Source organism: Trachemys scripta, chromosome 2 (assembly GCF_013100865.1).
Source record: "Trachemys scripta elegans isolate TJP31775 chromosome 2, CAS_Tse_1.0, whole genome shotgun sequence".
Classification (NCBI taxonomy): domain Eukaryota; kingdom Metazoa; phylum Chordata; order Testudines; family Emydidae; genus Trachemys; species Trachemys scripta.
Genome location: NC_048299.1, coordinates 71012826 through 71036633, shown reverse-complemented (window position 1 = coordinate 71036633; position 23808 = coordinate 71012826). Strand labels below are relative to the sequence as shown.

The 23808-nt window shown below is 40.1% G+C and overlaps 1 protein-coding gene across 2 annotated transcripts in view; it reads right to left on the bottom strand.

The window, feature by feature from the left end:
• Window positions 1–23808, bottom strand: part of RBMS3 (RNA binding motif single stranded interacting protein 3) — a 545220-nt gene that overhangs the window by 440575 nt on the left and 80837 nt on the right. The window lies entirely within an intron of this gene.

Genomic DNA, 23808 nt, shown 5'->3' with positions numbered 1-23808 from the left:
ACTGGTAGGCTCCCCAAATAGCAGTCTGTAAAGCTAAAATTAGCATGCTATACCTTCTTTTGCTTATAACCATGTGATGGGAAACAAAAAATAAACTGGGAAATATAATATGTGCCAAAGGTGGAGTTGGAATACTATTATCTCCATTACAGTTTAGAATTAAAGGACACTGATACCCAGTAGTATCTCTTAATAGGACATCTGCTACTACTATTATAAGCCACTTTCAGCATAATAAATAAAGAGTACTGGGTTTAAATACATTCCATAACAATCCAATCTGACCCTGAATCAAATTATGTTAGTCTATGTTACATGCAAATTGTTTTACCATGGACACTATGTTACCAGCTGCTTAGTAATTTCAACTCTGCTTCTTCAGGGATAAGAAAAACCTTTTAGATGATTCATCCCAATGATAATAATTATTTTACATTTATATAGAACCTTTTATCCAGCAGGATCACAAATTGGTTTACAAACCATATACATACAGCATGACTGAAATGCAGCCAATCCTGGGATGGAGGGCAGCATCTAGAAGGACACTATGCGGTGCTACTCCTACTCTTCTGAAAAGTCCCATAGTTCTTTTAAAGTCCATGCAAAGCAGACAAGACCTCTTTTTCTAAAAAAAAAAAAAAAAAAAAAAAAAAAAAAATCTTGTCCAAAGGACATCCACAAAGTAAACTGTATGTAGCTCAGTTTATCTACATCAGCAGGATGAAGGGCAGAGTTAAATCTGCTGGGATTTCAATACTGGGGTCAGGTAGGAACTGTAGCAAAATTATCAAAATGTAAGTGCTATAAGACCTTCACCTCTCCTGAATATCAAAGCAAAGTACTTTGTACATATACAAAGAAAGACAAAAGGATAAGTGCTAACAGGAATTTATATTGATCAAGGTAATTCTGTCGGACACAGGCTCCGACTTTTTTCTGTTCGAGTGGTGCTCCACCCTCATTCCGCCCCAAGGCCCTGCCCCCACTCTGCACCTTCCCCCAAGGCCCACCCTCGCACCGCCTCTTCCTGCCCCATCCAACCTCTTCCCGCCCCTGCTCCGCCCTCTCTCCTGAGCACACCCCACCCTCACTCCACCTCTTCCTGACACCACTCTGTCCTCAGCTGATTGGCGGGTGGCTGGGGGGGGGGGGCTGAGAACCTACTATTTTTTTCTGTGGGTGTTCCAGCCCTGGAGCACTCACAGAGTCAGCACCTATGTTGTCCAACACAGATATGATAATCTGCCCACTCCCTCTACTTCATGCCCCCTGCTTTGTTATGTTCTGACTCAACACGGCTATTTGCTCTAAGGTGCCCCTGCAATCAAGAGGGAACTTAGTTGGATAAAAGCGGGGTAACTAAATCACTGCTCTGATTTGGCCATCCCTGATTCCCAAAACTGTGCTTTGGACCTGCTGCACCCACCACAGTTTAAAGCCCTGAGGCTATTTTGAATTGCTCCTTGGGACCTGACGCTAAGTATTACAGAGGCTCTACCCTAACCCCTCTTCAGCTGCCTAAAAGTTTGACTACTTTTATCTTAGCACCTATAATCCCAACATTATATTACTGGTCAGAAAATATTCCAGCTCTTCATAAAATTCAGTCACATCATTTCACTTGAAGACTTTCTGCAGCAGTAATTCCATCATGGGCACCACAGCTTATAAAACACTATCTGGCAGTCATTCATTTGATGAAGTAATAAAGCCTTTGACAGGGTAAAATGGAGTCACAATTTTGTGTTTCCAGCAAAAAAAAATATTCTACTACTTTAGCACATACCATGCCCACCCAATTTTGTAAACTTACCTTGATCTTGTATAAGAAGCACTTATGCCAATTTCCATTGAAGAGAAAGTTTAGGGGCAAGAGATCCCATTGTCATCAGTTCTTTTCAAGCTATTCATCAAATTTTTGACAATTAAAGTAAGGCAGAACCAAAATTATGAATGGAATAAAAAAAAACAAAATAGAGATTTAAGGAAGTAAAGTTCTCAAACAATAGACAGTTCTCTGTAAGCATGCCAAACACCATAGTTTTCTGCGCTGCATTGATAAGTTTAAAGTGTTTCAGGATACAAAGTTATATGGGAGACAAAGTTACGTGGATGTTTTCACAAGTTGGAATTTTAAGTGGTTACTGTAATATTTAGTTATTTATTTATTATCTGCTTATTTATCGGATCTGAGTAAACTATATCTACAACTTTGTCTATCAAGTCAAATTTAGGATGATAGGACAAATCAATTCTCTCTTTATGGGCAATTGTTAATTTCATTATTAACTGTTCACAATACTCAATGGTTTCCTGGCCTATTATAGAAAAACAATCTATTTTTAGATGTTATCAAGTTACCGAAAACACTCAGCACTTTCCCTGAATTAAGCATACAGTATTGGGCTATGGCAAATGTGGATTTCAAATTTCATTTCATTTATTATTTATATTATGGGAGCAACTAAAGGCTGCATCCATGAACAAGTCCCCATTGTGCTTCTCAGTACAAACACACAGTAAGAGACAGACACTGTCCCAGATAGCTTACAATGTACGGGCACAATCATGCCTTCACCATAACTTGAGAGTGAGGGGCAGAGAATTGTCGTGCTGCCCCAGGAGCAGCCTGGGAAGGAAGATTGTGACTTTCTGAGTACAATCTCCCACCACGTTCTCCTGCTGCTCTGGGAGAGAATAAACTGCACCAGGTCTATATCTGGCATAGGGGACATTCAGTGAAATGCTGGCATATCTATACTGGCCCGTGCATTGTGGGGGAGAAGCCAAGGCTCCACCTATTTCCTGCTCTCCTCTATCTACCCAGGGAAGGCTTCCCCTCCCACAGTGCTATTTGCCGGCTTCTGCCTCTCTGCCATCACACTAGCCAGGCCATAATTTGACCCAAAATACACAAGGCATCAAAAGGTTGGAGGGGAAACAGAGATACAAAAAGGTAAAAATAACTTGTCCAATGTAGCATAGCTGATCAGCGACAGCAAGGAATAGACCTCAATCTCCTCACCCCCAGTACAGTGCCCTAGTCACTACATCATATTGCCTCGCAACATCACCTATCATTCACCTATAACTTCACTCCTCACAGTGCTCATGTTTAATTAGTCCAGAGGTTCTCAAACTGTAATGTGGCCAAATGAGGCAGATTGTGGGATGGGCACTTGATACCAATTATTGCATTTAACAATAGTGAATGTAAATCCTTTGATCGCCTGCTAGTAAATCACCATAAGTCAAAAACTATCTAAATTAAAATATGGAGGTATAAGGGGGGAAATGCCAACCCAGCCTACTGATCCAGGTAATGTAAATTTGGCTAGGTGGGAGGTCTCTGACAGTTCTTCCCAATGTGGATGCAAATGATTATATAAGTGGCAAGGGAGTGAGAGAATTAGGCCCTTTATCTTTTCTGAAAATGAAGAGATATGATTTAGTCTGGTGCTCTGACAAGTTTATGTTCCGTACTTTCTAGGCCTCATTACAATGATCCACAGATTGCTGTTCTTAGTCTTCTGTAGGCCAAGCTAGCTTACCAAAATATCTGACACTATATGTTATCATTATGACAGTCTATCTTCTCGTATCCACTGTTTAGTAATAATCTGCTCTTATAAGAAAGGTCTTATCACTCATTTCTAAACTGTCTGTAGACCTGTGCTTTCTCACTGGAGGTATTTAATAGATTATACTATTTTAGTTAGCAGCAGTAGATATGAAATGAGTAGTTAATGTGTGTGTGACAATTAGAGTGAATTATTCCATCCAACGGTGAATACACCCTCACACTCATCAGGGTAATAGATTTAGTAACAGACTATATGCAGCAAGAAACAAATGAAAGACTCTGAGAAAAAAAACTTATTAAAAGTGGCATATGCTAGTGCTATTTTAGAGTGGTGTCCCCCAGCGCTGCCACACTGAAGGGCTTATGAGCATTTGCTAAAATTAAATTTCATTTTTCAAGCATCTGTAAATAGGCCATAAAAATTGAGCGAGTCGCAGTGAGTTTTTATGGTCCGATCCTTTCCCCGTTCACTTAGAAGAGGTTAGTGCCTGTTTTGGGTATAGTCCTTGTGCTCTGGGTCTATGTGCAAGGAATGCATTGGGTCTACTCCCCCACGTGGGCCCAGCAAGAGAGAAATTCTTTACAACTGTTCTCCACCTTGCACATGTGCAGGGCTGAGCTCATTTTGCTCATTATCAATAAAGGTTTGCTCTTAGATGACATGCTCAAGTTTTTTTTTGTTTTTTTTTTAAATTACGGTAAGATTTTCAAAAGGACTTAAAGGAATTAGGTTACCTGATTCTGGGTGCCTAACTCCCTCAGGCCTCTTTGAAAATCGCTGCCCTCTACTGTGTTTTCACACAGGCACTGCCCCTTCACATGGGCAATGCTCAATATTTGAGTTGTGAATAAAATCATTATATTGTTAAATTTTTTAAAGGGCTGATCAACTGTCACACAAGACAGAGTCCACATCACTGCAAAGCTACCTATTTAATTTGCCAACATTTAATTATGTTTTGTCTCCAGTGATCTGACCAGACAGTGAGAAAAACACAAACACAGAGATGGCTTTGAGTAAGATTGTGAACTCTCTACTCCCACTGGTGATATTAGTTTGAGGCAGGAGCGGCGCCAGGGTTTTTGGTGCCCTAGGCGGGGGTCCTTCCGCGCTCCCAGTTGGCGTCGGCAATTCTGCGGCGGGGGGGTCCTTCTGCACTCCTGGTCTTCGGGGCACTTCGGCAGCAGGTCCCAGAGCGAGTGAAGGGTTACTGAAGTCCACCTAGGTTGCCTAAGTGGAAGCGCCGGCCCCGGTCTGAGGAGCAGTCCCACTGAAGTTACTTAGACTTTATGAGTAAATATTTACCAACATGAGTCGAGGTTCCACAATGTAGCTTTAACTGATGATTAGAAACATCTATGCTATTTCTTACACCAATCTGAGAAGTTTTCATCTTTGGGGTTTGATGCATCTATTGCAAGTGCAATGTTAACACAAATGAGAGAGAGAGAGAGAGAGAGAGAGAGAAACATGAAAGTGTATGAAAGAGACAAGTGACTTGATTGCCTAAAACTTGCCCAGTGTAAAAGCCTCTTTATGCCACGGAGTTTGGAACATAAAATCAGAACACACCCTGATTTGAATAAGTCATTCTTAGCAACATGAAAGATAACTGTGTTAAAATGCTGTTATTCTGCTAATTCTAAAAAGAAAGACTTCATTCTTACCCCAACTATGACCAACACGTTAACTCCTAATACTACTCAGTATTGGACATTCACATCAGAAGAGTTTGGGTTTTTTAATCTCATATGAGACATTTTACGTGGAACAGAAAAATAAAAGGAAATCCCTACTGATCCAGCTATATAAGTAGACTTGGAAGGATTCCATTTTTATTGGTAAGCGTTAATGTCACTGTACACACACAAAACAATGAAAAAATATTTCCACAGATGATCATCAAAATTAAAAGATAGGCGAAGTAAGAAATATGCTGCTTGAGAATTTATTCGAGTTTGATGGAAGGATAATTACTGAATTACTGTGTATATATTGATGTGTAAAGTTGATAATTTGTGTTGTAACCATTATAAAGCTTTACATTTTGAATCTCAATGTTTATTGTCATTAAATAATTATTGTCTGGCCCCTTATTGTCTGACACCCTACCATAAGTTTCATCAACTGTGAACATGTAAACAGATAAAAATGGGGAAAATGCTTTAAAAGAATATTATTCGTCAAAATTATTTTAAAAATTGAATTCCACCAAACCTATATATATGCATCAGAAAATGCTAACTTTTTGATAGATAAGAAATGCACTTGTATCATCAAAATGGTCGTTAGCTTAGGTAGATAAAATTATTTGCACACTGAATAAGGAAACTGCCAAACAGGAGAACAGAGCATCTGCTGTGGACAAGACTATAATTATCTCATGCATCTGAACACTGCTGGGCATTTAAGTTTCACTAGCTATTGTGCCAGAAACTATGTTCAGAGTTCTTACACCACACCATCAGGAAATAATCCACTGTTTGAGAGTTCTGTCAATAATGACATTATACACATCAGAAGATTCCGCTGTTGATGGCATAAGTGAAGTCTTATTCTCTTGTGATGAAAATCAGAACTAGATTGCTGTCACTGTATCATATTACAAAATGCTGCAACGTTCATGTTATAGCACACACATGCTCACAACTGGTACCAGATCATCTGCTGTAGTTTATTCTGTTGGGTTAAGTATTCTAATCCAGGTTTTCGGAGGCTATCGTTTCATACGTTATTTCCAAAAGAGCGAAATCACTATTATGGCACCTTACCTCCAGGCAGCAGGAAAAGTAACAGTGAGCGAGCAAGCGGCTTCCTCCACAGTGCTGCTCAGTGGATGTGCAGCAAAGGAACAGTGTCGTCGCTACTGCCGCTGCTGTCATTTCCCTCTAGGGATGCCAACCTGAGACGGGCAAGAACCGGGAGCCTGGTCTCAGACCTGTGTGGCACTGCTGTGCCTATCTCCATATGTGCTGCTTAAATCCTGATTTCCTCCTACTAATCATCAAGACGCGTCTTTTACAGGAATGCTCTCTGAAATCATGCTGGATCCACACACAGCACCTATCAGCTACAGCTGACTCTCACCAACTCACTGGTAATCGTGTGTCCTCCTCGGCAGCCCACTGACACACTGAATGATGTCTGGAAAGCACATTCAACTGTTCTCCTTCCTCGACTATAAAAGCAAATGAGCAGCATTTCTTTTACAAACAACATTACAACTATGTCCTAGGTAAAGCAACTGAAACCAATTTATTTGTTTTTCTATCATTAATTCACAATCTATGTTTGCACTTTCGGGGAGTGGGGCGCTGGGGGAGACAAGAAGGGAGACAGGGAAGGATCAAAATACAGAACACATCAAGGGAATAAAACTATATGACAACCTCCTTTGATCCCAGGAACACTACCGACTGGAAGAAACTCCTCTGTCTGGGTATCTCAAGGACAGAGTCCCACATGAAACTCCAAGCTAAGAGGTGTCACAGACACTGACAGATGGGTTTCCCTAGCCTCGAACTACCTAATGGAGCTTTTAGCCAATTTGCATAGTGGCTGTCGCTGAGTGAAATGGGTATGTGTCAAGGACATTAAGCAGGCCAAGATGAAAGCTTAATAGCCTTGTACATAATATCGCTTCTTACAACTTGCTATATTGTACATTTTTTTAAAAAAAAGCCTGACTTGAAGTCTGTACTGAGAGAAATGTGCACTTCTGGGAATGGAGGGAGGCTTCTAGTCAGTTCTGCTGGTATCTGAAAGAGAAGAACTAAAATATTGCTGAGCAAGATTCCCTGCTGTCACTGAGTTTTATTTTTCAAACCCACCCGTGGGTTCTCCCAATTCATCCTTGTATTGCCTGTCCAGTTTGGCCCCAACCCTGCCCAAAGATGCAGGCCAGAAGATCCCTCTGTCTACACGGAGCCCCAGATAACTTCAATGAGGCTCCACTCAGGTGCAGGAGGCCCGCCGCTATGTCTTTGTACAAGATCAGGGTCTCAGGATGTAAGCTCCTCAGGGCAGGGTCCAGATCTTCTTTTGTGTCTTGTACAACACCTAGCACACTGTTGATACTTAAATTAAAAATAAGAATTTTGCATTGAGGGTCAGACCTCGAGAGATGCTGAATACCTGCTGCACATCTGCAGCTCCTGTCCACTTCAATGACAAAAACAGTGACACAGCACCTCTCAGGTTTTGATGGGCAGGTTGGGTTCTGTTGTCAACGACACCAGAGTAATTCCCCTGACTTCCATGGAACTGAAAAAAAAAACAACTGGGCTATATATGTACTGTAACTTTAAGAAAAAATTCCCTTAAATTCACTTCAATTTCATTGCCATGCCACATCATGTTCTATACACTTGCTCCTTTCACCTTGTCTACAACGCATACTGTTGGGTCTGCCGTTGTTCAAAACTAATTTTTTTTTAACATTTACTAGAGATCAGATTAAAAATGAAATATGCAAACACAGAGGAATCCCTGAGGAAAGCTACAGCCTCTGGCAATCAAACTCTGCATACAATGCAGTATAAAATTCGACACTTCCTTAAACAACACAGAAACTCCAACACAAAGGCTCAGAATGCAGCCCAACTGAACCCTAGCATTTCAATACCGTATGTGTAGGGCCCTACCAAATTCACAGCCATGAAAAATGTGTCACGGACTGTGAAATCTGGTCTTTTACCCTATATTATACAGCTTTGACGGGGGAGGCCAGTGTTTCTCAAATTGGGGATCCTAACCCAAAAGGGAGTTGCAGGGGGGTCACAAGGTTATTTGGGAAGGGGGTCGTGGTACTGTCACCCTTACTTCTGCACTGTCTTCAGAGCTGCGAGGCTGGAGAGCAGCAACTGTTGGCCGGGCAGCAGCAGCACAGATGGAAGGGTGGCAATACCATACCATGCCATCCTTATGTCTGTGCTGCTGCTGGGGGTGATTCTGCCTTCAGAGCCGGGCTCCTGGCTCCTCCTCTCCAGCTGCCCAGCTCTGAAGGCAGCGCCTCCACCACCAGCAGCGCAGAAGGGCAGCAATAGTGCAACCGCCCCTACGATAAACCTTACAAACTCTCCCCACCCCTCCCCCCCAACTTCTTTTTGGGTCAGGAACCCTACAATTACAACACCGTGAGATTTCAGATTTAAATAGCTGAAATCATTACATTTATGATTTTTTAAATCCTATGATCGTGAAATTGACCAAAATGAACCGTGAATTTGGTAGGGCCCTACGTATGTGTACAGTCACACCAGATGTTACTACAGTACACTAAGAAAGATTTTTGATGAAGAAGATTATGTTAACATCAAGTGCCAGATTCTGCCATAGTTGCTCATATTGAGTAGTACTCCACTCCAGAAATAATCCTACTTAGATCAATGGGACTGGACACTGGACAGGAATGCAGTAGACCTGGGTTCTACTCCTGGCTCTGACACTGGTTTCACCTCTCTGGGTCTCAGTTGCCTTATCTGTAAAACAGAGATGATGTTACATATCTTCTTTGTAAAGCTCTTTAAGATCTAGAGATGTAAAGTGATATATAAAGGCAAAGTACTATTATTAGTTTAATTATGCAACTCATCATCTATTTTATTCAAATCAGGCCCAAAATTGGTGCACCATGTCTATCCATAAATTTAGGCCACTGAGATTGGGTGAAATGTTAGTGTTAAAATGTGTGGTGTGGTCTCCAGTTGAAAATCATAAGTAACCACAATATAATTTCAGGTCTAATTCTGCACTCTTTACATTACACTTAATTAAGGGACAATTAGAAGTGAGATTTAAGTACTGGCCCTGGAGGTAACTTTTTAAAAAAATGGTAAATGAAGAGGTTAAAGTGTAAATTATTCCAGTCTTTGGCACAATTATTTATGATAATTTTAAATGAGGTAAACTGCACTTCTGAAATGTTGGGTTGCGTGTCAGTAATGTTCTTTGTCTGACTTTTGCCTATTTTCTGTCAAATCTCTGTTTTGTCCAAATATACCCTTTTGCCATACTCACTGTCCTGTTGATTTCAATCTGCAGGACATTTACCCTGAAGAGAGAATTCATTTTTGAAGTTTCTCATTCATACAAATTATATCAAAGTTTGAAATACATGCTACGTACCCAATGGCATTTTTTTTAATACTCCTTCTTAAGTGCTGTTGTTTCATAACTTTTAAATATCCAAATGTTTAATCCACCTAAAAGATGAGCTACTGGCAACATTTCATTTTTTATAGTGAACTCTGTTTTTGATCATAACTTTAGAGGAATCAAACTCCTAAAAACTAGGTTCAATTTTTGGATAATGTTACAGTAAACAGATGGGTTAAATGTCTAAAAAATACTAACTACTGCTCTTTAATACCCAAGACCTTTTACATTCCATCAAACCAAACAATTTGAAAAAAATATAAGAGAAAAAGTATGCTTCTGGACATATATTTATAACAGCATTAAAATGTAGACTAGCATGATTTGAAATTCTAAAATATTGGAGCCTGTACAGTAGTCTAGCTATCTAACAGAAATGTCAACCTAACCTTCACCAGTGCTGCTACTATCTTACAACTACAATTTAAACATCTGGAATCTGAAAGGGGAGAAAAGCATTCCTTATCTACCTGTCTCAGACCTGGAAGAGATTAAAGTTATATGGAGACTAAATTATTCAGGGCTCTACAGATTCTTTTTCCCTCCCTATTCAGTTGCATCTACTGGATAATATTAACGCCCATTAGATACTTTTGGTAGTGTCAATGGGACTGTTAAGGTGGAAAGTTATTGCATTATTAACAGTACATCCTTCACCAAAAGTGGCTCACAAGTTTTATACACACACCAGTGTCCTAGAATGCTGACCTCCTTTAAATCTCAGGTTCACACCTCACCACAGGGAGGCAGGTTCAAGATTTACAACTCGGGGACTAGCCTGCCAGTTCATTATTATTAAACCATCTAGTGTCCTTTGGAAGCAGCATGAGGTACAAGAGGGAACCCTCAGCTGCTGAAGAGCTCACTTTCCAAATCAGTGCATTCCACAAGCAGCCAGTCAGACACAGACACACACACATGGACTGAACCAATTTCAAATCTATCTTTGTATTTATATTGGAGACACAAACTTTGTGCATTTCAAAAACTGTTTGGGTGTGTCAGAGGGATATTGACATGAGAATACACAGCACACTACAGATGTAAAGTACACAGATAGGTATTAGTTTGTGAGTGTGCTATTATTATACATGACGGAAGGATGGTCTTTATTGTTAAGTCACTGGACCAGGAGTCAGGAGACTTGACTTCAGTTCTGAGTTTGTCTACATGCTCATAGGACAGGGAAACCCAAGAGAAACTCATTTTTCTCTCTTCTTGTCCCAGGACAGGGAACTCTGTTGGAAGACAAGCCTAGACCAGAGCCAGGGAGAGAGCATTAAAGCAGTTTTGCACAGCTCCACCCGTTATAACTGCATACACTTTTAAACTGGAGGGAGAAGATGGCCATTCTAATTCTACCCCTTGATATCTTATACTGCATCCATCCACAACGGATGAACACGTTAGCTGGATTTGCCTATAAAAATAAATAAAATGGTCAATGTAGGCGTTTATAGCTGGGGTTTCCTAAGGAACCTAAGACCTTCCCTATACACAGTAGCTATAGTGGTTTAACTTAAATCAGCTTAAACAAATGCTGCAAACCCCTGCGTAGGTACTCTTATTTCAGTTTAAGAGTGGCTTCTTTTGGTTTAGTTTACCCCTCTTCCTAATTGATTTAAACTACCAGGTTTATGATGATTTTAGAGTGTGAACACAGTAGTTTGCATTGGTTTAAGTAAATCATTTCTAAATTACACTTTTAGTTGACCTGGTGCAACTCTGTGTGAAGATAAGCCCTAAGTGAAGTAAGCACCAACATCCTACTGAAATGCAGTGTGCAGTTGGAAGCCTAATTCCCTTAGGCTCCTTTGAAAAACCCTGCTTAAATTGTCAGTAGTAGGCAGTAAAGTCATGGGGCAGTTCATATCTCCACCAGAGCTATAGTTTCAGGCCGTCTTCAACACTTCTTAAGACTCCTATTCAGCAATACACTTAAGCATGTGCTTAACTTCAAGTACACACTTAAGCTTTTTACTAAACAGGGATGGGATACTCTGGTGCTTAAATTTAAGCCTATTTAATTTCTTTATTGAACTGAGACCTCAGAAAGCACCATGTTGGATCATATCCAAAAGATTTTCTCTGCTGCAAGAGCTAGAATCTTAAATAATTTGAAACAAAAGCTTGAATTGTACTTACTTCCTTCATCTTACCCCTGTCAATTAGCCAGTGCTCCTCTAAAACTCTAAATTCACACCTAAATGCACAGAGGCAGGTTCAGGATTTACTGTTTGGGGACTAGCCTGCCAGTTCATCTTCATATCTAGTGTACTTTGGAAAGCACCAACGGGTCACTAGAGGGAACCACCAGCTGTTGCTGAGCTCCTCTTCCAAACAAATTCATTCCACAAGCTGCCAGACACACACATACACATCCTGGGAAATACATTCCATGTCTTGATCAAAAAAGGGATGCAAATTTTGCCTCTCCATTATTGCATTTACAGAAGGAAGGTTGAACACAAATCTAAGGTCTGGTGGTATATGCCTTTGCTGACAGCGATGCTACGAACTACAAGTTGAAAAGCATGTCTCACCACCATAATTTCTAGAATGATTTTAAGATGAGTAATTTGGCTAGATTCACTGTTTGCATATTGCATACTTGGTCTAAAGAGTCCTCTACAGCATCACCATGCAGCCCACAGCACTTTGTTTACCCAGCTCTGAGGACCACCCGTAATGCTTGTTCCTGTGCATTATTTATTATTATTATTCTCACAGAAGTCTATCAAATGAATGCCATGGTACCCAGAATATCCAACACAAAAATAACTGAAAGATGAAGAATACTGTAAGAAATGGCGAATGTCATGTTATTTGCTGTCTAAAAGAGAAGCTAACAGTAGGATATAAAAAGAAGAGTATATAACTGGCAGCTATCCATAAGTCTTTTCAATTAACAAGCTAGCTCATTGTCTGGGTTGTTATCTAAATTACAGTCTAGGCATTTTCTGCTAACATATTTTCTGACTTTTTGACTATACTGTACAGTACCTAGTACAAAGACATCTTTCTTTAATTCTGTTTAATTCCTTATTTTTCTGTTTTAAAACTTAATTACTGTAACCATAGCCTTGAGCAGCACAGAAAAAAGAGAGAAAGAAAAAGAAAATGTACTGACTTGACGGAACTGCAAAGGACCAAAAGACCTAAAGTTTTGATGGTGGTTTATTTTTTGAGGTGGAGACAGCAGAGTTAGGCGAGAATTAAGTGCAAGCTTTTATGAGAGAAGGGATAAAACCAAAGCACACAGGTCTGAACCCCTCAAATTTTGGGAAAGATTATATTTCGCTGAAGATTTAAACTTTGCAACCGTTGTCCACCACTGCCTTTTTATTAGCACAAATCAGTAGAATGACACGTGGTAGTAAGTGTATGCAGGTCCATCCTCTTCGCTTATAAAGTCATTGGATCCTGGAACTTTTTTAACAGTGTAACACACTTTGGGAATAATAAGTACCACACAATACATGTACAATACAAGTACCACAGGAATAATAAGTACCACACAATGCATGACTCAAAATAAAATAATGACAAAGAAAAATATAGATCTGGATTAGATATAGCAAAGAATTTAAAGAATCCAAATAATGCACAGTACCCGGTCAAAAAGACAGCCCCCATTTCACAAAAACACAAACACATCTTTATAAATGTACTAAATCTATTAATCAGTTGTCAACTGAAAGCATTGTGTATTGTTTTCAACTCATCTCATCTCTCCTAATATTAACTTGAACCCTTCATACCACTCTCCTCTGGTCTAGTGATTAAAATGCTTATTTAAAGAAAAAGTGAGCATGTAAAAATGGCACGTTCTTCCTCAACAGATCTGTTTCCCGTGTGCATTCAGAGGCATAAGTGCCTATTTCAGTGAAAATGGAAGAGGAAGCTGGATTCCTTTCTGGCTTGTATATTGTCAAGAGAATTGTTAGCTAAGCTCCAATTGCAAAATGTTCATCACTGGTGAAGCACAAGCTTGAGAGAGCAGAGCTTCACTTACAGTTCTGTGGGTCTGCAGGTCTGGGAATCAGCAACAACCACCTTTTATTTTTTTAATCCCTAGACGTGGCATAGACTCATCATAGCAGCTCTACGTGCCAACCGTCCAGGACTGGCCTGGAATCTCCAGGAATTAATGAAATCTCCAGGAATACATCCAACCAAAATTGGCAACCTTAACATCAGCCCTTCCAAGCTCTCAGCATTGGGCCAAAGCCAGCTGGGTGCAAATTAGAGCAACCATAAGGCTGTTTGAAGTTTCACTGGAAACCGAATCAGTCCCCAGCTGGCCCCGGACTGAGGAGGTACCATGATGCTGTAAAGATACTTTGGTCTACCTCACTCAAGCTCTGCACTGACAATAGTTCAGACCAACCAGAGAATCCAGCCCAGTCAAAGCAAAGCGGGTTTAAAATGCTTCTCTTCTGATTCGGTAGCCTCTTTCCACCCACTTTGCCCCAATGGAAATGACAACGTAAGGTGTGAAGTAATGGAGAATCAATTCCCTAATTCCAATCTGATACCAGATACACACAAATCTGAACACATTGGCAGTCCAGAAAATATCTGCATTCCAAGTAGGTAAACATGACTAATCAGAGCACATCTCAGAGGTCTGAACACAAAACCTTAATATTTATTCAAATTTCCTTTATGTGAGAATAAATGTATCTTCTCTTAGCTACAAATTTTTAAAAGGTTCATCTTCACTAAGGAAAAGCAACAGAATGCAGAATGTGACAGATAAAGGCCCTGCATATTGCTTGCCCATTTTCACATACAAAAAGATATTTTGAACGTTTCAGTTCAAAGACCAGAAATAAAAAAACCCTCTCTCATATCCTCAGGATGCCAAATAATCGTTTCATGCCCATCTCAGTATTGACTTAGAAAGACGTAACTTGCCTTTGTTGTGTAGTTTTTATATAAATGAACTGAGGACAACTCATTGTTATGAAAGTCAGTGGCACTGTCAGCTCCTTTAAAAAATAATAAAGTCAGCAAGATTAAGTTGGCTCTTAGCTTGGGAAAAATATTAAAGAAGACAGAGACGATAATGTTTTTGTTGCTCTGTGGGCATGATGATATTTTGCAATAAGCAGCAAAGAACTACTGCAGTAAAGTGCAGCAAAATCACTTCCTTGCTGAAAAAAAGGTCAAGCACAGACTCTTCCTGAATCTCTAGCTAACACGGATAGTTTGTGGTTTCTGAGTGATTGCTGATACATGTTTTCAGTGGGAATGATGGGTTCTCAACACTCAAAAAGAATTATACTGGTGGTGAATCAGCTATTTGACCTTGAAACATCCTAAGAATCTTAAAGGGCATAGTGAAAGGGAACAGGAGTACTTGTGGCACCTTAGAGACTAACAAATTTATTAGAGCATAAGCTTTACCTCGAGAGGACCCGAGGTAAGTCGAAATAAGATACATCGACTTCAGCTACGCTATTCCCGTAGCTGAAATTGCGTATCTTACATTGACACGCCCCCCCCAGTGTAGACCAGTCCTAAGTTTATCTCGTTGGTCCTTCCAGTCACTTTGGTAAAGTTTTATAGAGTATCTCACTGCAGCAGACTGAGATGAATAAGTAATCCATATCCTATATCCCATTCCATTTCCTCTGCAGCGCCTTACTGTGTACGAAGCATCTCTGTCCCAGATGCAGAGCAAAACCGACTTGGATTCCCTTTGGACTGAGCTCTTTATACAATGGCTGGCCACAAAAGGAAACTAACCAGGTTTTTCAGACCAAGATTTCATTCAGCTTCCCTTTGCAGCCAGTTGGCAGTCTAAAATGCGGATTCAGACAGACAGAAACTGACATTCTAGTCAGGATCTTTCTGGATACTCTAGTTCCTCCCTGTGCAAGGCACACCTGTCAATGTTTCAGATAGAAAACAATAGTCAAAAGCAGGAAAAAATTGGATGATTTAAAAAAAAAAAAAATCTTTCAACCACACCCACACCCATTATCAAACTCCGAACCACCCCTTTTCCACTTTCAAGATTACTCTCGCATCTTGTGACACCCTTAACAACAAGTCACATCAAAATGAGTCCAGACATAATTATAATATAGTCAAAATATACATTTTTAAAAACCCTGTGTGTGTGTCTACATTTATACACTTTCATGTACTGGTACATTTGTGTGTCTATTATTACTATTATACTATAGTATTTGTAGTACTATAATGCCTAGTAATGAACCACGACCCCATTGTACTAGGCTCTATACAAACAGAACAAAAAAACAAAGCCCACCAGAAAGAGCTCGACATGTAATGAACTATCAAGTTATAGTCAATTAGGATTGTACATGTAACTTTATTTTTTCCCCATCCCCACTGCTCTCTTTTGTCAAGTCCAATTTCATATTGAAAGCCCAAACCTGCAAACGTTTATACACATGAGTTAGCTTACTCACAGAAGGACTGGGCCCTTAGGCAGTAAGCTCCTCAAGGCAGCGAACATGTCTTTTTTAATTTGTCTGTGAGGCACTTGGGTAAGTGCGAAATAAAAACAACAATATATAGAGCCAGGCAAAACCCAACATGTAAAAATGAACAAACAAACAAAAAAGCAATATACACAAATTTGAATGAATATATAAAAAGGCTAAAATTACTTGAATTAAAGGGATTTTTTTTTTCATTTTTGTGATGAAACCTGAAAAATTTCAAAGTAACATTTTGGTAAACACAAAAATGTTTCACTTTTACTAAAATTTTCCAAAAGAAAAAATACATTTCCCAACCAGCTCTAGATATCAATCTACCTGCAGTAGAGAGCCAACCCTATGATGGGAAAGGGCCTGCCAGCTCCCAGCATTTGGGAGAACAGGGATGCTACAGAGATGTAGCACCATAGCCCAAAAGGGATGAGGTGGAGTTAGGAAGAGACAGCTCTGCACGCCAACCACCCAGCATGCACCAGTCAGAGCAGCTGACCAGCCAGGCAGAGAGAAATATGCTGCACTCTTTAAAATGCTGTGTTCCCTACACACACCTGGAAGCTGGCCCAATGGTAGGTTCTGAACAAATGCCACAATCTAGCATTAAAGAGCTTGGTGTTTACTACCCATTGGCATACATAGGAACAATGACGTGACATGAGCGGGCACTTCATTTCCTCTCTCCCTCTGTGTTTTATTTTTCCTTCTGTTATGCATAACATATGTGCATAACATATGTACCATCTTTCTGATATATTTAAACAACAAAAATTTCACATCAAAGAGAGTTAACCTTGTTCAATGAGTCTCTTTTTAAGCATCTTCCCCACTCTAAGTTTCTGTAGTGGAGAGGAAAACCTAGAATCCATTTCTCTATTTTTTCAGAACCTGGAGCCAACCTAATCCTGTTGTCTCCATTACATTATTTCCCCCAAACACTCACCCCCCCCCCCCCGGAACAATAATACTCCAAAAGGATTAAATTAAATAATACTTTTTATAAACAGTCAAGAGTATAGTTAATTTAATTTGAGTACCATCTTGCTCTTCTCACAGCCTTTTGGATGCTCAGAACCCATGCAGCAGGAAACTACTTAATGATGTGTCTTTATGAAAGGGAAACTCCTAACTAGCCTACAAGATATCTCTGTGCATTACAAAAAACACTTTCTTGCAGCTATTGTTTGAGAACATTTCCCCGTAACAGAAAGCGTCTGCATCAGAGTCCCTTTTATCACACAAGTTGAGATGAAAACAGCACTTAATGGACATAACCATCTCTTTTCACAGTGTCACTCTCCTGAACTGTAAACACTATTAAAAGATGGCATGCTATGGCACTCAGACATGTTATCTAATCCTCCAGGAACTCTACATTACTGAAAACAACTGGAGCGATAATCCCACCTCGCCCCATGTGCTGCCACACACCAACACTCTCTCTACTGGCAAAATTGCATCCTTTCGCCATTGCTATCCCTTTGCCACACACACACCATGAGAACCACTGGGATAACCTATTTACCATTGTGGGCTGCATATGCAGCTTTCTCTGTTTATGTGGGCTGCATCCACACAATATATATACTACCTGTGTGGCCCTGAGGATGTCACATGGGCCGCAGCTTTGTGCTGATTGGACCACGGGTTGAAAATCAAAGCCATATACTAACCATTATCCCCAATAGTTAAACACGGAGAGCCTGCTCCTGTTAGGTACTGACCACCGTCAACTCCCACTGAGTTTCTTGAAAATCAAAGACACTCACCACCTCACAAGATATGGGCTTTGCCTACAGTCCCAATCCCACTCAAGGAATAATACATAGGAACAAAAAGAATATGTAGCTTGGCAATAAAGTGCTACTTTATCGATCCTGCTATTGTTGCTCAAAGAAGTGGCCCTGCTGACTTACTCGCTTGCCTGAGTAAGCATTGCAAGATCTAGCTCTATAAATCTTTTTGTTTTGTTATTGAAGCAGATAATTGTCAGATGGACTTTACATCTGGCTTTTAGGATAGCACTGCAATAGAACTGGCTTTGACAGCCAGACCTATGGTAAAAAGGAAGCACGGCTTAAAAAAAAAAAAAAAAATCCTTCATTTACCCAGAATGAGGTAATTTGAGCTAACTAGAAAGCAATTCTTTCCTTTTTTGCCAACAGCACTGAAGACTCCTGACAGCACTCAGGAGCATACGCTCCACTCAGAGTGGCCGTGGAAGCCCTGAGATGTGCTATCAGTTTCACAGCTCTGAATGACTGGAATGTGAGTATACCTTCACACGTTTTCATTTCAACCGCAGGTACAGAGATAGAACCATGCTCATGATATGAGTACACAGCCAGTCACCATAGTATTATCATCATAGCTTGCAGTGGGGTGTAACTTTTCCATAATAAAGAACACCACTGGCTGTCTGGTGAATAATTCCAGCAAGAGAGGAATACAACTGAAGCTTTTTTTCTTTTGAATCCTGTCAGATCTGTCTATGTTTGAATGAACTCTCCCTTTGGTAAACCTGCCTAGCAGGAAAAGCTTTTGCTTTTCAAAGCGTCAGCAGAGCATTTAAAAAAAAAAAAAACCCACACGTTCTATTCAAGTTTAATATGTTAATCATTTGACAGTGGACTGTACTACACTTCTGATAACTGCATTACCTCTTCCCACCTCTTCCCTCCTCCCTCGCAAACCCCTCCCCGCACCATACATCTCATTCTGAGCGCTGAACCATAGTGCATTTAACTCATAACCTGCATTGATTTTTAAAATCTGCTTGTAGAGTGAGAGGAATCCTCCTTTACAGATCAATTGACAAGAGTGTCACAGCACTACGGTCATCCATCCAGGAACAACCATCTGCAGCACACTTACCCTTTAGGGACTGATCCTGCTCCTTGTCAGTGGGAGCTTTGCCATCGACTTCATTGGGAACAAGACAGACATCTCCTCCCCTGCTTAGAACAATCTCAAACTCAAAAACTGCATTTCAAAAATCATCTCTAATGGAGGATCAAATTAAAGGTGTATTATGTACTACTAAAGTAACTGCCATTGTCTCCTTATTTGCTATGCAGCACCAACACAAATCCATTTATATGTATTATGGCAAACATTGTAGAAAATTTTCCTCTGTATTTATTAATGATCTGTGCAAACACAATCCGAATCAGCTTTATCATATACTGAGTATCCAATTCCATACTGTAGCAAACGTTATTGCACTGCTACAGCACCTTTCATCCAAGTCTTTCAAGGCTCTTTGTAAACATTGTTTAAGCCTTACAACATGCCAGCGGGACAGGCAAGTATTTATACAGATGGGGAAGCTGAGGCACGAGACATGAAGTGACTTACCCAAGTACACCTCTACCCCAATATAACGCGACCCGATATAATACAAATTCGGATATAACGCAGTAAAGCAGTGCTCCGGGGGGGGGGGGGGGGGCGCGCTCCGGTGGATCAAAGCAAGTTCAATATAATGCGGTTTCACCTATAATGCGGTAAGATTTTTTGGCTCCTGAGGACAGTGTTATATCGGGGTAGAGGTGTACTACAGATTGAGGCAGTGGCAAAATTGGGAACTGGATTAAAATTTTAACTTCCACTCTCTGACCCTGACCCATAGACCGTACAGCATTTAACACTGCTAAATCCTTATATTGTTCTAAGGGAAAGGTTCTCTCAATGCAGCTTATTCCCTTGTACTACTTTTTACTCTCAAACCTACTGATTTTAATTTTTTACCATCACATACATTGATTCAGGTCATAAGGGTAATTCCATGAGGTATGACTCTTGTGTCAATAGTGGAGCTGCGTGCAGGGTTCTCCCAAAACAGTGAATTCACATGAAGTCTAGGCCGTTTCAGATTCTAGAACAATCAGAATACCATCTGATGCAGTCCAGCCCCAAATCTGCCCAAACAATATGGAACTAACAAGGTGGATATTAAACCTGTTGCATCTCATTTCCCATGTCCACTCTGTTTATTTCAACCATAAGCAGTGCACGGGAGACACTTCTGACTACAGACATCTGTCTGTAAAGCAATTAGAACATGTGTTATGTTATATAATATGTTTTGAGGGGAAACAAGATGTTAGATCCAGCTGGGGAGAAGTGTGTTGTGCTGCCATTTTGGAGTCACAACATCAGCAGCAACCTTAAAACTCTCATTCCTCAGGTTGCAATAAATAGGTGATAGATTTAGGCTTCAGAGAAAAGACTCTCCCCTCGTCCCCTGCTGAATGATTCACTTTCTGGCGCAGAGAAGCCCAGAGCGGGGTAGCATACTTTGCTGCAGTAGGTCAGATGTTGACAAATTAACTGGCATGAATGGTTACCTTTCTGCCCTCTACTGGAATGTGATGGGCCTGCTTGTACGTAAGAATCCTTTATACCAACTGAACTAGAGAAACTGCTCTTTTAGCTTACAAATAAAGCCATGTGGTGTTTTGTGGGAACTGTGATAATACGTAGTTGGACTCTTATTGATGCTACACGTGGACTGAATGATCAATAACTGAAAAACAGTAGAAGCTCAGGGGAAGTGGATATACCCCTCATGCCCTTACTGCATATTTCTGGTTAGCCCTGTTCTATCTCTATGGATAGAAATTCCATGCTTGAATAATAAGAGTATAGCTGTAGGAATATACTACTGACCATGGCAGATGAAATTCAGCTTTGATAAATGCAAAGTAATGCACATTGGAAAACACAATCCCAACTATAAATACAAAATGATGGGGTCTAAATTAGCTGTTACCAGTCAAGAGGGAGATCTTGGCGCCATTATGGATAGTTCTCTGAAAACATCTGCTCAATGTGCAGTAGTAGTTAAAAAAAGCCAACAGAATGTTAGAAACCATTAGGAAAGGGATAGATAGTAAGACAGATGTATCACTCAGTAATTGCCCTGTTCTGTTCATTCCCTCTGAAGCACCTGGCACGGGCCACTGTCAGAAGACAGGATACTGGGCTAGATGGACCATTGGTCTTATCCAGAATGGCCATTCTTATGTTCTTATATAGCTGTGCATAGCTGGGGTACGATCATACTCAGATCCAAATATCTGACAGAGCTCCTCCCATGGGTGAGGGCTAATCTTGTGCATAAGAATTTGCAAGCATTGCTCTGGTTGTTATCCAAGAGCAGGTTCCAATTGATTTCAATGAGAGCTGATGGGTACCTACTAAAAGGGAACTGGAAGTAAAGCAAAAATAAGGAAAAAGCAGTTACTGCAGAAATCCCAGATGAGGGAGGGAGATCTAGCAGGAGGGAAATCACAGAAGAAAGAACTGAATTCTCTACAAGCCACTGGGGAAAAAAAAAACCTCCTTAAGGTGTCCATAAACATCTTTCATAATTTAAAAACAAAGATGTTAATTTGACATGCAAGTTTGCAGAAATGCTGTTTCAATTCCCTATAGTTTTAAAAGAATATATACAGCACTTAATGTTTAAAAATGAAAATTAGATTTCTTTAAAAGGGTTCTATGACATATAATGTGAGCAAAGGCCTTACACATCAGTTTTGCCTGGGAACTAATGAACATCTTGGAGAAAGCTTATTTATGTTTTGCAAGAGTCTGAAGGCATTCATTTTCATGGCTCTTATTAACATCAAACAGCCAACACCACTGTAAACACTGCATATACTAGCAGTGTGAACAGAATTGTGAATTTGCACCATGTGGAGGCATTCTGCTGTATCTTTGAGAGCTTAATATAGAATACGAACAAAGGGAGGGCATTTTTCTAGCTGCTAATTACCTGTCAAGTGACACAATGCCCCTTGCTACACTGTATCAGCATTTCTGGAAATGGCTCCTCTGTGTGGTAGGTCAGGTAAACCATGATATCATGACATCTTTGTAACCTCCATTAGATGAAGCTACTAGCTATTTATCAGAACTCCTACTTCTACCTCTTCCTATCTCTCCTCATCCCAGTTTCCTCTGCCTCTCTCCCCCACACAAAATAACTCCAGCAAATAAATGATGTTATTTTTAAAATGATAGTTCTAAAGAAGCTCACAATACAACGCATATTAACTCTTTGGGTGATAGTTATACACCTTCGCTTTACTCTCATCAGTCAATGACATTCCACTGAAATCAGTGGAATTTGAAGGTGGATTTTACATTCAGCGGCACAGCAAGTGCGGTCATTCAGGTTATATCTGAACTATTAAGCAGGATATCTAAAATATATATTTAGATGTACAGAAGTGTGCATCCATGACAAATATTAAATTGCCTTGTCTAAACAGTTCTACATTTACCTCCTACCCCATCACCTACATTAGGTGCATTTCCTGAATTGTTTTTGTTCTCCCTATCTCAGTACTTAAGTAACTGTTTGATCAGGGAGATTGAAATTTGAGTTTCTTGAAAGCTCTCACACAGCTAGAGTCGCCATTCTTGGATTTGTACTAAGTGATTAAACTGAGGTCTGTCAAACTGGCTAGTTGCTCCACTCTGTCTCTTTTCTTTCTCCAGAAGACCAGATCTCCACCTAACATGATCAAGGTCTGGAATCCTTCTGAATCATACAATAAATGCATCTCTCATTCTGATGGCTCACACAGGGATCTGAACTCATGAGACGACTGCTCAAATGCTCACTATTAATCCACTAGCTGAACAGCATAATGTGCCCGTTTAGCTCATTAGCCCTATACACTCTGCAATTATTTATACATCTGAATGAGTTTTGGTTCCCATTTTAGCAAATGTTATTAAAAAATAACTATCCATGCATTTATTACAGACAGGCACCCATATACTGCAAGATGAGCATCAACTGTCCTTTCCTAAGTGACAACGAATCCCTCATGGCTCAATTATTTGCTACATTTCAGATGTTAACTGTCCTCCTCCTTCTGAGTAATAACTACTGATAACAGTTTACAAACAAGAATTAAGGTTACTCTAACTGACACCAAGGACTTTTCTCCACTGGCAATCAGAACCAAATCCAAGCCTTATTTCCTCTCCCATCTCCATAGTTAATTATTTCAATTTGTTTTATTGCCAGGAGGTTACACCCAGAGAACATCCAGGTGGTATTTTTTGGGGAGTCAGCATTGCTGTAAGAAAAAAATATTCTTTGGGATACATTTACAGTTAATATCTAGGCACTATCAATAGGATTGCTTCAGTTCATCACAACAGAGATCATTTCATTTTACAGTAGACGGTACTATAAGTACCAAGATCCTGAGCCCCAGAGGGCTTTCTAAAACCATCTGGAATTACCCTAAAGGCAAAGTCTGTAACCAAAAGTTCACCAACTCGCTTTCATTTTTATTTTAGAATTTAGAATAATATTTTTACCCTCAAAAGAAAGCTACTTCTACTTTAGTTTCCTTCTCAAGAAAAGTTCCAACTTGAACCAGTTGTGTTAATCACCATCTTCCACACCAGGCAACTGCACACATATACTGCCCCATGAAGAAGAAAACACAGAACTGAGTCATGCAGCCGCTACTCACAAGCCCATGGGACTCTTGCCCGAGTATGAACAGAAGGATTTGCCTCATTTAAATTGTTCCAACTGGCTTAAGACTCATACTAGATAT